This window comes from Miscanthus floridulus, chromosome 18, assembly GCF_019320115.1.
Source record: "Miscanthus floridulus cultivar M001 chromosome 18, ASM1932011v1, whole genome shotgun sequence".
NCBI lineage: Eukaryota > Viridiplantae > Streptophyta > Magnoliopsida > Poales > Poaceae > Miscanthus > Miscanthus floridulus.
Window position 1 is genome coordinate 10,247,547 of NC_089597.1, and position 10,722 is coordinate 10,258,268.

Below are 10,722 nucleotides of genomic sequence, written 5' to 3' on the forward strand. Positions count from 1 at the left end.
TTGTAGATCTCGAAAAGTTATAAAACTTTGTAGTTGACAACTTTTTCATTTAAATTAGTTTAGGGCCTAAAATAATCAATTTATGCTCAGTTTTGTATAATATGTGGGGAACCAAAATAAAACATAGACACAAGTGATCATGAGATGCAGTGGTAGAGGAGTTTACACGCGAGCGAGAGGTTACGGGTTCGAAACACGGCCGGCGCAAAGTGTGCAAAAATCATGAAAAAATGCTACAACACTAAAGTGAGGGTGTGTGTGGCTGCCGGTGGGGTCCTCCTCGGATTAAAAAAATTGCTATTTTCCCCCCTTTTTTCGTGATTTCTGAAAATTGATTTATAGGGGCGGCTCAATATCCAGCCGCCCCTACAAATCGATTTGTAGGGGCAGTCTGGGAACCGCCCCTACAAATCAGTGATTTGTAGCCGTCCTTTCATAGGGGCGGCTGGCAAAACCGCCCCTACAGAGGGTTACCAGCCGCCCCTAAAACCCTTTTTCTACGTAGTAATATAGGCTGCAAAATCATCACCTGCAGACCTTGAATTCCTCTCTGTGACCACCGACGATGAGATCAATGACACGGAGTCGCTGTGTCCTCGTAGGGGGCTCCCAGAAGCACCCCTCCCCTTGCAGATAAAGGCCACAAATTGGCCACCTGTCGATGAAATCGACGCCTGCAACGGCGATCTCGTCATAGCAATCACCGAAGTCATCGCAAGAAACATGATGCCGACCGAAAATCATCTAATTTCGCCGAAAGATTTATTAGACCAAACTCTAATCAACTAGATAGAAAAACTATGAGAAAAAAGATGGATCCCTCCCCTTCTTGTCTTCGGCAGACGCACCCGATAGGAAGACGAAGAGGGGCCCTAGATGTAACGGTGGTGGACTGAGGAGCGGTGGTGGCAGCGGCGGCTCTGTAGGAGGCGGCGGCAGCTCTGTAGTACTAGATTTTTATGTTAGGCTATTGGATATGAGTTAACACTAGCCCGTTATTTATGCCCATTTCCTTTATTTTTTCCTTTAAAAAAATATTCTACAGCTGCACACTCCAGTAGTTCACATACACAGTGGTTACAGCATACAAATGAAAACAACAAGTTGATTCTTTCTGCTTTCCTTACATCTAATGATTCCTTGCATGGTCACCCTAATCATGCACCAAAACAAAGGTCAGACTCCAAAACCCCGCAAACCAAAAAACATTATTTTCCTCAACTCATTAACCTAACATGATTCCATTTTCTCCCCAGGTTTCTTCATCTGCTGCACATGACCTCCTCCCATGCGGTTACAGCCATCGAGAATGCACAACCACAACCACCTATCCTACCTGCTAGAGCACCGCTAGCTCTAGCATCTGTGTAATATATGAAAATTGTACATATCTTACCTGCTCAAACACCACCAGCTCTAGCATCTGCCCACATTTATGTAATATATGCACGTACCTTAGCTATGTAAATGACCAGCAACCTATCCCCGTATGTATGTACTTTGCACGTATTGTAAATATCCATGCATCAATGTATCTAATCTATGTAAATGCCAACCACCTATACCATGTGAGCCATTCATGAATAAACCAAGCTATGACCATTACTAGTTAACATTGAAATATGACCACTAGTTCATGCAAGACAAAATGCAGAGATCAGAGTGTCCGAGGAATATTTTTACTTTTACACCCGGCTGGCTATCGGCGCGGCAATACAGTGAACCCTAGAAAGAGACAACCAGACAAAGCACACATCACAAAACAAGCGGTACCATCCAGTGCAAAGCTTCCTAGGAATAGTAAGGAATCAAGGTTACACCAATACGGTGCATATAGTACACAAAAACACACGAGAAAATTCATAGCGCACAGCCACAAAGTCGCCTTTTTCATTACTTGCACTCTTTTTTTTTCTGGAAGAAACTCTTTCGCAATGGCCATGGTAAAAAGATTCACACTAGTCAGTTTTTTTTATTTGTTTGGATCTTGTTATTTGTTACATCTGTTGCTAAGGCTAATAGTGGATAGTTCAGTGCTGTGAAGTGAATTCTTTCCATCGTATATAAAATCGGGTGCATTTTTTTCTATGTATGTAACGGTGGATTTATTACTAATTAGAATAACTAGCAAACATGCCCGTGCGTTGCAACGGGAGAAAAAAATGATATCACAAAAATGTTACATATCCATTTATATTTTATTCTTTCCATAAAATTTAAAGTTTATAATTCATTTTGATGAGCACGAAATATATAATATCAATTAGTATTGCTAATAATATGATAATATCTTATTAAATCTATATCCAAAAATAATACTTTGATAGAAACATTTCACCCATTGTAGGGCACACCATAATTTTAGATTTGATAATGAGTTAAATGCACTCTAGGTCCACAAACTTGTTTAGGGGTGCCAGATAGGTCCATAAACTTGAAAAATGCATTTGTGGCACAGTAATCTTGAGTTTTGGTTCACTCTAGGTCCATGTTGCCAAATAAGCAGGTTTATGCTGATGTGGCGTGTCCAGGGTGGACCCAGCTGTGTCACGTGAGCGGCGCGTGATACCCAGCTAGCCCGCCTATCTCTTTGCCAATACGCAGAAAGCCCCCACCGCATCCTCCTTCGCTCTCTCTCAGTCACTGTCTCTCTCTCGGGCTCCCCTGCTCCCCTCATTCTCTCTGCCCTTGCCTGCACCCTCCACTCTGTCGATCTCCTCCATGGCGCAACAGTGGATCGGCTCGGTCCCGAATCGACGCAACCTTGACCTCCCTCTCATCATATGCTCGGATTGCAGCCGGCGGAGGGTGGTGCGGCGGGTTTCAACGCAGGAGCACAGCCGAGGGCAAGTTTTTTACTGTTGCCCCTTCCATAAGGTAAGTTAGGGTTTGGAAAGTTTGATTCTTGGTTGCCTGTGAGCTGCATCTCGATCTTGATTTCATTTTGGCTGCAGAGGAATTCGGGTTGTTCTTTTTCTATTGGGAAGATGAGTATGAGGAGCATCTGAAGGTGCTAGCCAGGGAAGCACTGTTGGCTCCATTGTTGGCAAGTGATGGAGAGCACAGCACTGGAGTTCCCAAAGTGGAGGCAGTAGCTTCTGAGATGAAGGATATTGGGCTGGTAGCACCTAGGGAAGAACCAATGGTGAAGGAGTCAGGAGTGTTAGCAGTAGCACCTAGGGAAGAACTGCTTGTGACATTGAAAGCTCTGTGTTTTGTGTGTGTTTGTATGCTAGTAGTTCAAGTGCTGATCTTGTTAGTGTTGTTAGTGAAGTGAATGGCACCATGTAGTGTTAGTACTGTTAGTGTAGTCAATGACATCATGTAAATTGTTAGTCTGTACTTTTGTTAACCATAATGATGCAATGGAATGGCAGTTAGTATCATGCCATTGATCTTGAAATATTTGACACAAATTGTGAACCTAGTAATCTTTGAGGCTGACAGAAATATTTGACAGGCAATGTGACAGAAATATTTTAACAGAAATTGTGGACACAGGAAATATTTGACACCAACTGAGCTTGACATTGCATTGAAAAAGCTCACAAGCAGCATTCATGGCAACCAAGTCACCAACAGTAGCACTTTCATCTTACAGAACCAAAAGCATTTCGTCTGTGCGTAACTGGTATCACCACCAGTCAATCAAAAGCATCTATCACCACCTGTGTGTACTGGTGCCACCACCACTAAGTTACTCTAGTAATCTGACTTCCACTAAGTTACTCTAGTACCAAAATGATATCAGCATCCAAGTGTTACATCACATTGTTTTGGGTGCTACATCACATATTTACAGACAACAGCTGGATCAGGCCACACACAAGTTTTTTTCTGTTGGAGTAGTCTTCTTCCCTGGCTTCTTTGCAACCTGAGGTTTCTCCTTGGGATTTGTAGGCTCCTTGCGCTTTCCTACTGCGGCTCTTCCTTTCTTGGAAGCAGTAGATGGTGCTACAGGACTTGCAGCAGGCAGGTTTGACATGATGAAGGTTGAGTCAGGCAGAGGTTGAGGTTGGACGTTTGATGTTGCAACCTGTGTGTACTAGTACAATTCTATAGTTAGGTTGTGAAATGCAAAGGAAAATAATAACAGTCATGATGTTCTGTACATACCTCTTGGTCCATATGTGAAATCATTGTCTCTATTACCTCTACACTTCCTTCTGTAATCTGAGACCATGGTGGCTGACTCCCATCTACAAAATGGTACACAGTCTGCAACAGAATAATGTCAGTGAAATGAGACAAATTTGTTGCATGGTAGTGAAATGAGACAAATTTGTAGCACTGCAAGTACCTGAGCCCTTGCATAATCATACATGTCTTCTTCATGCATATTACTTGGCATTGCTTCCCCTTGATCTGACTGTCTTATTTCTTCATCTTCAGGTCTCTGGCTATTTTTTGGGCATCAGTCCTGCTTTCCTAAGCTGGCAGCCCTTCTTATTGTGGCCTTTGTCTCCACAGTAGCTGCATGTCATAGCCACTCCATGTTTTGATAGTTTACTTCCTGTAGCAGTTTCTATTTCTTTTGGTAGTTTCCTTCTATTCTTTGAAGGCCTACCCACCTTTTTCTCATACTTGGGAGGTAGAACCTTGGGTGCAGATACCTTCTCCTAGGTGGTCTTATCACTACATGGCATGATCTTAGGACCATATGCTACAAGGAACCTTGCAGAATTGTAATAGTCATGGACCATTGATTCTGTAGGAATTCTTTCATGCCTAAGACATGAGATGGCATGGGAGCAAGGTATTCCAGTGAGATCCCATCTCCTGCACTCACATTTCTTGAGTCCTATATCAACTATGTAACTATGGTTCCTATCTTGAACCTAAAAGATTCCTTTACCAGAAGGGATGGCATAACATGTGTTTGCCCACTCAGAAATCTTATTGACCTTTTTCCTTATTTTGGGACATATTGGACCCTACCACATATCTCCATGTTCTTTCTCCTTGGAGTAGTGCCTTGCCATCAATTGATTCTTAATTTGCTCTATCATACTCAACACAGGCATTTCTCTAGCATCTAGGATGAATTTGTTGAAAACCTCACAACTGTTATTCAATAGGATGTCACACTTGCTGTAAGTACTAAAAAAAGATCTAGACCATGTGTTAGGGGGCATTTTCTCAACCCACTTATAAGCCTTCTCATCTAGCACCCTAAGTTTGTCCATGTTTTTTATCCACTGAACTACAGTACTAGATCTTGCACATGCCCAGAGTTGTTTTTTCAAGTTCTCACCTTTGAACTGCTGTTGGAAGTTGGAGTACATGTGTCTAACACAAAATCTGTGCTCAGACTCTAGAAATACTTCACCCACAGCTTTAATTAGGCCCTGCAAAATTCAAGTACACAGATTGTCATAAGTATACAACAATCACACACAGTTGTCATAAATTTACAGATTTAACATAACTTGGACTAACATGAATGGAAGATTCCTCACCTTCTGCTTGTCAGTCATTAGTGTCCAGGGGTATGTGTTCTCAATCCCTAAATCCTGCTTCAGTGTTGTCAAGAACCATCTCCAAGAATCTAAACATTCCACCTCAACTACACCAAAAGCAATAGGGAAGATGCAATCATTAGGATCAATTCCAACTACAGTAAGCATTATACCACCATACTTAGTCTTCAAATGGCACCCATCCAAACAAATAAGAGGTCTGCATCCTCCAAGAAATCCCCTTTTGCAAGCACCCAAAGACACATACAGTGACTTGAATATGTTGCCATCTAGGTTAAGGTAGAAGGTGCTGTAAGGATTGGTCTTCCTTAACTCATGTGCATAATCCCAAAGCATGTTATATTGTTCCTCTTCATCTCCCAGCACCTTTTTCATAGCCAACCTTCTAGCTTTAGCAAGCTTGGTCCTTGATGGAGTAAGATTCCACTCCTTCTGCACTGTCCTAGAAAAGTTGGACAGCGACATTTTTTGGTCTGCTCTGAATGTCTCAATGTATTTCTCAGCAAGCCAAGTAGATGTGCAACTCTTCAAGACCCATTTCTTCTGGCAACTGTGTTTCCCAGTATAAGTCTTGATCATCATGCCATTAGCCCTCTTATCATATGATGCATAAAGGAACCAAGGACATCCTTCTGAATAGTTAGCTTGAAGCCTTTTCTGTTCATTCCTAGGCATCTTGATATCCACTCTGTTCCTAAGACTGTATTCAGTTATAGCCTTCCTTAGCATCTCAACAGTGTCAAGCATCATACCCACCTTAAACACTGGGTGGGCCATGTCCTCTGGTTTGAATGACTTGAATTTGAATGCTGGTTCACATTCACCATCAGACTGAGGTAATTCTAGCCTATCATCATCAGTTGACTCCTCATTTTCATCATCATCATGAACAACTACTGAAGTTTCAGTACTGGTCCTTCCTGCTGCCCTCTTGGTTCCTCTAGCTATCTTCCTCCCTTTGGCAACACCTTCATCTATCACATGTTCATCAACATTGTCAACAAAAAGGTCATCATCATCCTCTAAGTCATAATCACTATCATCAAAATCACTGTCATCACTTGAGCTGTCATGTGCATCTTCAGGGCCTTCATCATCTGCTGCCTCATTGTTTATCTGCCTTGTCTGACCTTTGGATGGGCTGATCACTCTAGGCAAGGATGCAGCAGGGTTTGCAACTACATCATCCCAATCTAAGCCTGATGTAATGGCCTCATGATCAAAATACAATACAAGTGTCTTCACTTTGTGCACAACTGAAGCCATCACTAAAGTGTCTTCTTCTGAAACAATCAGCCTGATGCCATCTGGGAAATCCTTTCCAGGAAGTAACCAAAACACCTTCAATACTGGATTCCTTGGATAGTGAAGCAAGAAACTGAGGTCATGAAAGGTCTATGGACACAAAGTTTGGGCTTGAACATGATCGATAAAGCTCACTCTCTCATCAATGTATGACCGATTCGTACCATGACCAACAAAGAAACCATTGTGATGTATCTCAACTATAAACTGATCACTAATTCCACCTACATGAACAACAACAGAACATATTCAGGCATCCATCCATCTAATTCGACCTACAACAACCAAGTCAGAAACCCTAGCCTAGGCAAAAAAGCTTCTATATGACCCCATCCATGAATCTTTCTCAACAAATCAGCGATAAACACTATGAAACACAACCAAGATTGGACCTTGGAGGCGCTTACTGTAATCAGGGGGTGGCTCCCCTTTCCGCCGCACTCTGGCCTTCATTCTGCACTTCCACCAGGATCGCCGGGGAAGACTGCCCTCGCCGTAGGGAGAACGACCTGTCGTCGCCGCACAACACTCCAATCGCGATGCCGATTTCACTCCACGATCGCCTCTCCCGCTCGCCTGTCTCTTTGCCTCGCGCACGACGAACTCGAGAACAAAACGCTCTGTCAAATGGGGAAAAGGAGGATGCGGCGGGGGCTTTCTACGTATTGGCAAAGAGACAGGCGGGCTGGCTGGGTATCACGCGCCGCTCACGTGACACAGCTGGGTCCACCCTGGACACGCCACATCAGCATAAACCTGCTTATTTGGCAACATGGACCTAGAGTGAACCAAAACTCAAGATTACTGTGCCACAAATGCATTTTCCAAGTTTATGCACCTATCTGGCACCCCTAAACAAGTTTGTGGACCTAGAGTGCATTTAACTCTTTGATAATATATATATGTAGGTAGAGCTTAATATTGAGTTACAGCCCTTGTCGAGGATTGCACTGGTACTTATGTATAGTTGTTCAAAATTTGCTCATTATTTGATTAAATGGATAATTGGTTGATTTGGGTTCTAACAAAAATAAGTTTTGTTCATAATCAAAACTATATCAACAACTTAGCGGTAGGAATATTTATTTAGTAATGAAAAATAAGTATATTTATTATTTATTTTCTACATAAGGACAAATAAAATGGAAAAATCAAAAGGCATGGGCAAAAAAATTGGTCGCATGTCTTTTTGCATGCATGCCCATACCATCCCCATGCATATGTGAGTCCGTGACGATAATAACGAGCCACGGGGTACATGTTCCTCAAGGAAAACAGGTATGGCGAAATAGGCCACGCCAACCCATGACAGTGAGTCCATCTTTGTAGGCAGACAAAAACTTTTCATGATTCAATATTCAAAGGCGAACTGAGTTGGATAAAAAAAAGTCTTCTTGATTTCTATTTTATCATTTTCTATTTGTTTATTAGTATTCGTATTCAACTTACTCATGATCGGAGATATTTATTGGGATTAGAATTCCTAACTATCTAGGTTACCTAGCATATCTTTGGGGAGTTTTTTTTTTGTTAGTCTTTTTTCTTTTCCTTTTTTCTTGACCAGTGGCTTATCTTTATTTAGACAAATACGTCACTGCTGGCTGGCGTGGGATTTGGGGTTCCAGGATTTTTTTTTTCTGGTGCACGCTCTATCCGTTTTTCTTTATTAGCGTAGAGAAGTTTTCTGTTTGATTTTCTTTCGTTGCTTTACAGTATCTGATTAGGTTTCGTTTTTTCTTCCATGGCCTTCTTTTTCCACGTACTATTGGTTCCGTCACTTCCGATTGGTTTTCAATCCGTCACTTTTTTCCCATTTTCCAATTTCCAATATAAATATTAAAAAACATATGAATCTAGACTTCCAGCTATATATATATATATATATATATATATATATATATATATATATATATATATATATATATATATATAAGTCAGGACGGAACAAACTCTCCATTGTCGGATAGTTAGAGGGAGGTGGACCAAAAAATAGATGGACGAAAAAAAATAGGCTGAAATTTTGCCTCTTTATTAGTAGGTATAGATAAAGAAAAGAGAAATCCGGTTTCTTTGAGTGATTTGCAAGTCAAAAGAGAAATGACACGGCGTGCCAGAGAGAAATGAGACAGGGTGCTAAAAGAGGGTTGACAGCAAAATATGGACAAAACAAATTGTTCCTAGTGGTTTCCTAAACCACCTAAGTTGATTTTGGGACTTTGTCAAAATACACAATGGACTCCAACATTGCATTCGTCTTGTTAAGATGATAAAAAAAATATGGATCGTCTAGTTTGGAGTTTGGACGAAGAAAACATGATTTTGGGGTGCAACACAGCTGGACGCCTGCTGCCTTCACACACACTGCACAGCTATGCACAGCACAGGAACAGGGACAGCATGGTCGGCTCCCGGCTAGCCATGGCCTGACGCCTGGCGGCCTGGGCGCCTAGTCGACTGGGCGTGGTCGTGCTAGGGACCACGGAGGCAGGCGTCGCCGCACCACCCGACGGGCAGGAGGCATGGAGGGGACAAGGGGCTGCGTCTAGGCAGAGGTGGGCAGGCAACGCCGCAACGGCTTGCCTGCCGGTGAGGAGAAGGAGAAGGCCAGGACTAGGGACGCCATTAGGAGGGCGGGAGCCAGGAGGCGGCGGAAGGGACGACTCGTCGCGAACTCACGAGCGCCAAGTGACATCAAGAGGGGCACGCATGGATCTGTTCGGTGGCTAGGATTAGGATGGGCTGCGAGATAGGCCTGGAGAGATGTTGTTGGGTTGAGTATGGAGAACTACTCCCTGATTTATTTGGCCTGATGCAAACCTCTCCCTCCCCCCATCCCCCGCCCTACCCACCTACATCCACCCCTGCTTGTCCAATGGCCAACACTACTATAGATTGATATATCGCTGTGTCGCCACTTTCACTGTCGTAGTGATAGAAGCAACGGTGTTATACTTCCACCGCCGGTTGGACCGATAGCGAGGCCTCCTAAGGAAGGAAATTGGCAGTTAAAACTTCTGCCACCCATGGGTTAACAATAGATGCGGCAATGGTATTTTCTATGTCGTATGAAAAGCCGAGCCGACTGGGATAGGCGTTATGGCCGCCGGCCCTACACGACCGTTTGGTCTACCGGCATTAAATTCATCGTGAGTGTTGAATGTCCCAACTTCCAACACCGTCTCACCACTTCCGTCGGGAACCGTCGTATGCCTCATCTTCGCTGATGCGTATGCCTAGATCACGCATCTTAACTGCTCCTCTCCGCTTCTCCATCTTCAAGGGTGGCCTATTTAAGCTGGGGCTGGATGCGCTTCTTGGCAATCCACACACTCCTTCCTCCTTAGATATAGATAGATATAGACAAAGCTCTTGAGCCAACCTTCTATATTTTCTTCATCGCCATGGCGCTCCTTCTCCAACTCCTCTGGCGGTAGCAACGGCGTTGGGAGAAGGCCTTCAAGATTGGGTACTACCGGCATCTAGGTGCAGCGGGGGCTGCTCAGTCTAGGTGCTAGTGGATGTTTTGCGATTAAGGGGGTTCGCTTATTTGGGCAAGCCAAGGGGTACTGAATTCACTTTGGTATCCCTGGTTTGGTATCCGATATGCGCAGGGCTGCTAGGAAGGAGATATGTCTATATGTACAGTTGCCACCTTTCTGCCCTGCGTATTTCTTGTATTGCCACCGATTCATCAGTCTCGGCGCCCTGGCGATCCTCTTCTTCCTCTGGAGCAGTAGCGACGACGGCGGCACTTCTCTTCCATGCCTTCTCTTCTTGCTCTTTCTCTCCTGACCGTGAGAGGTGAAGCAGGGAAGGTAAAGCACCTCACTGAGGTGCTAGTGGAAGTTTTGCGAGGTGCTGCCTTGTCCTTAGCTTGCACTGCCTGTCTCCAAACTCGACTATGGGATGTACCTGTACTCGACAGCCTTTGTTATTG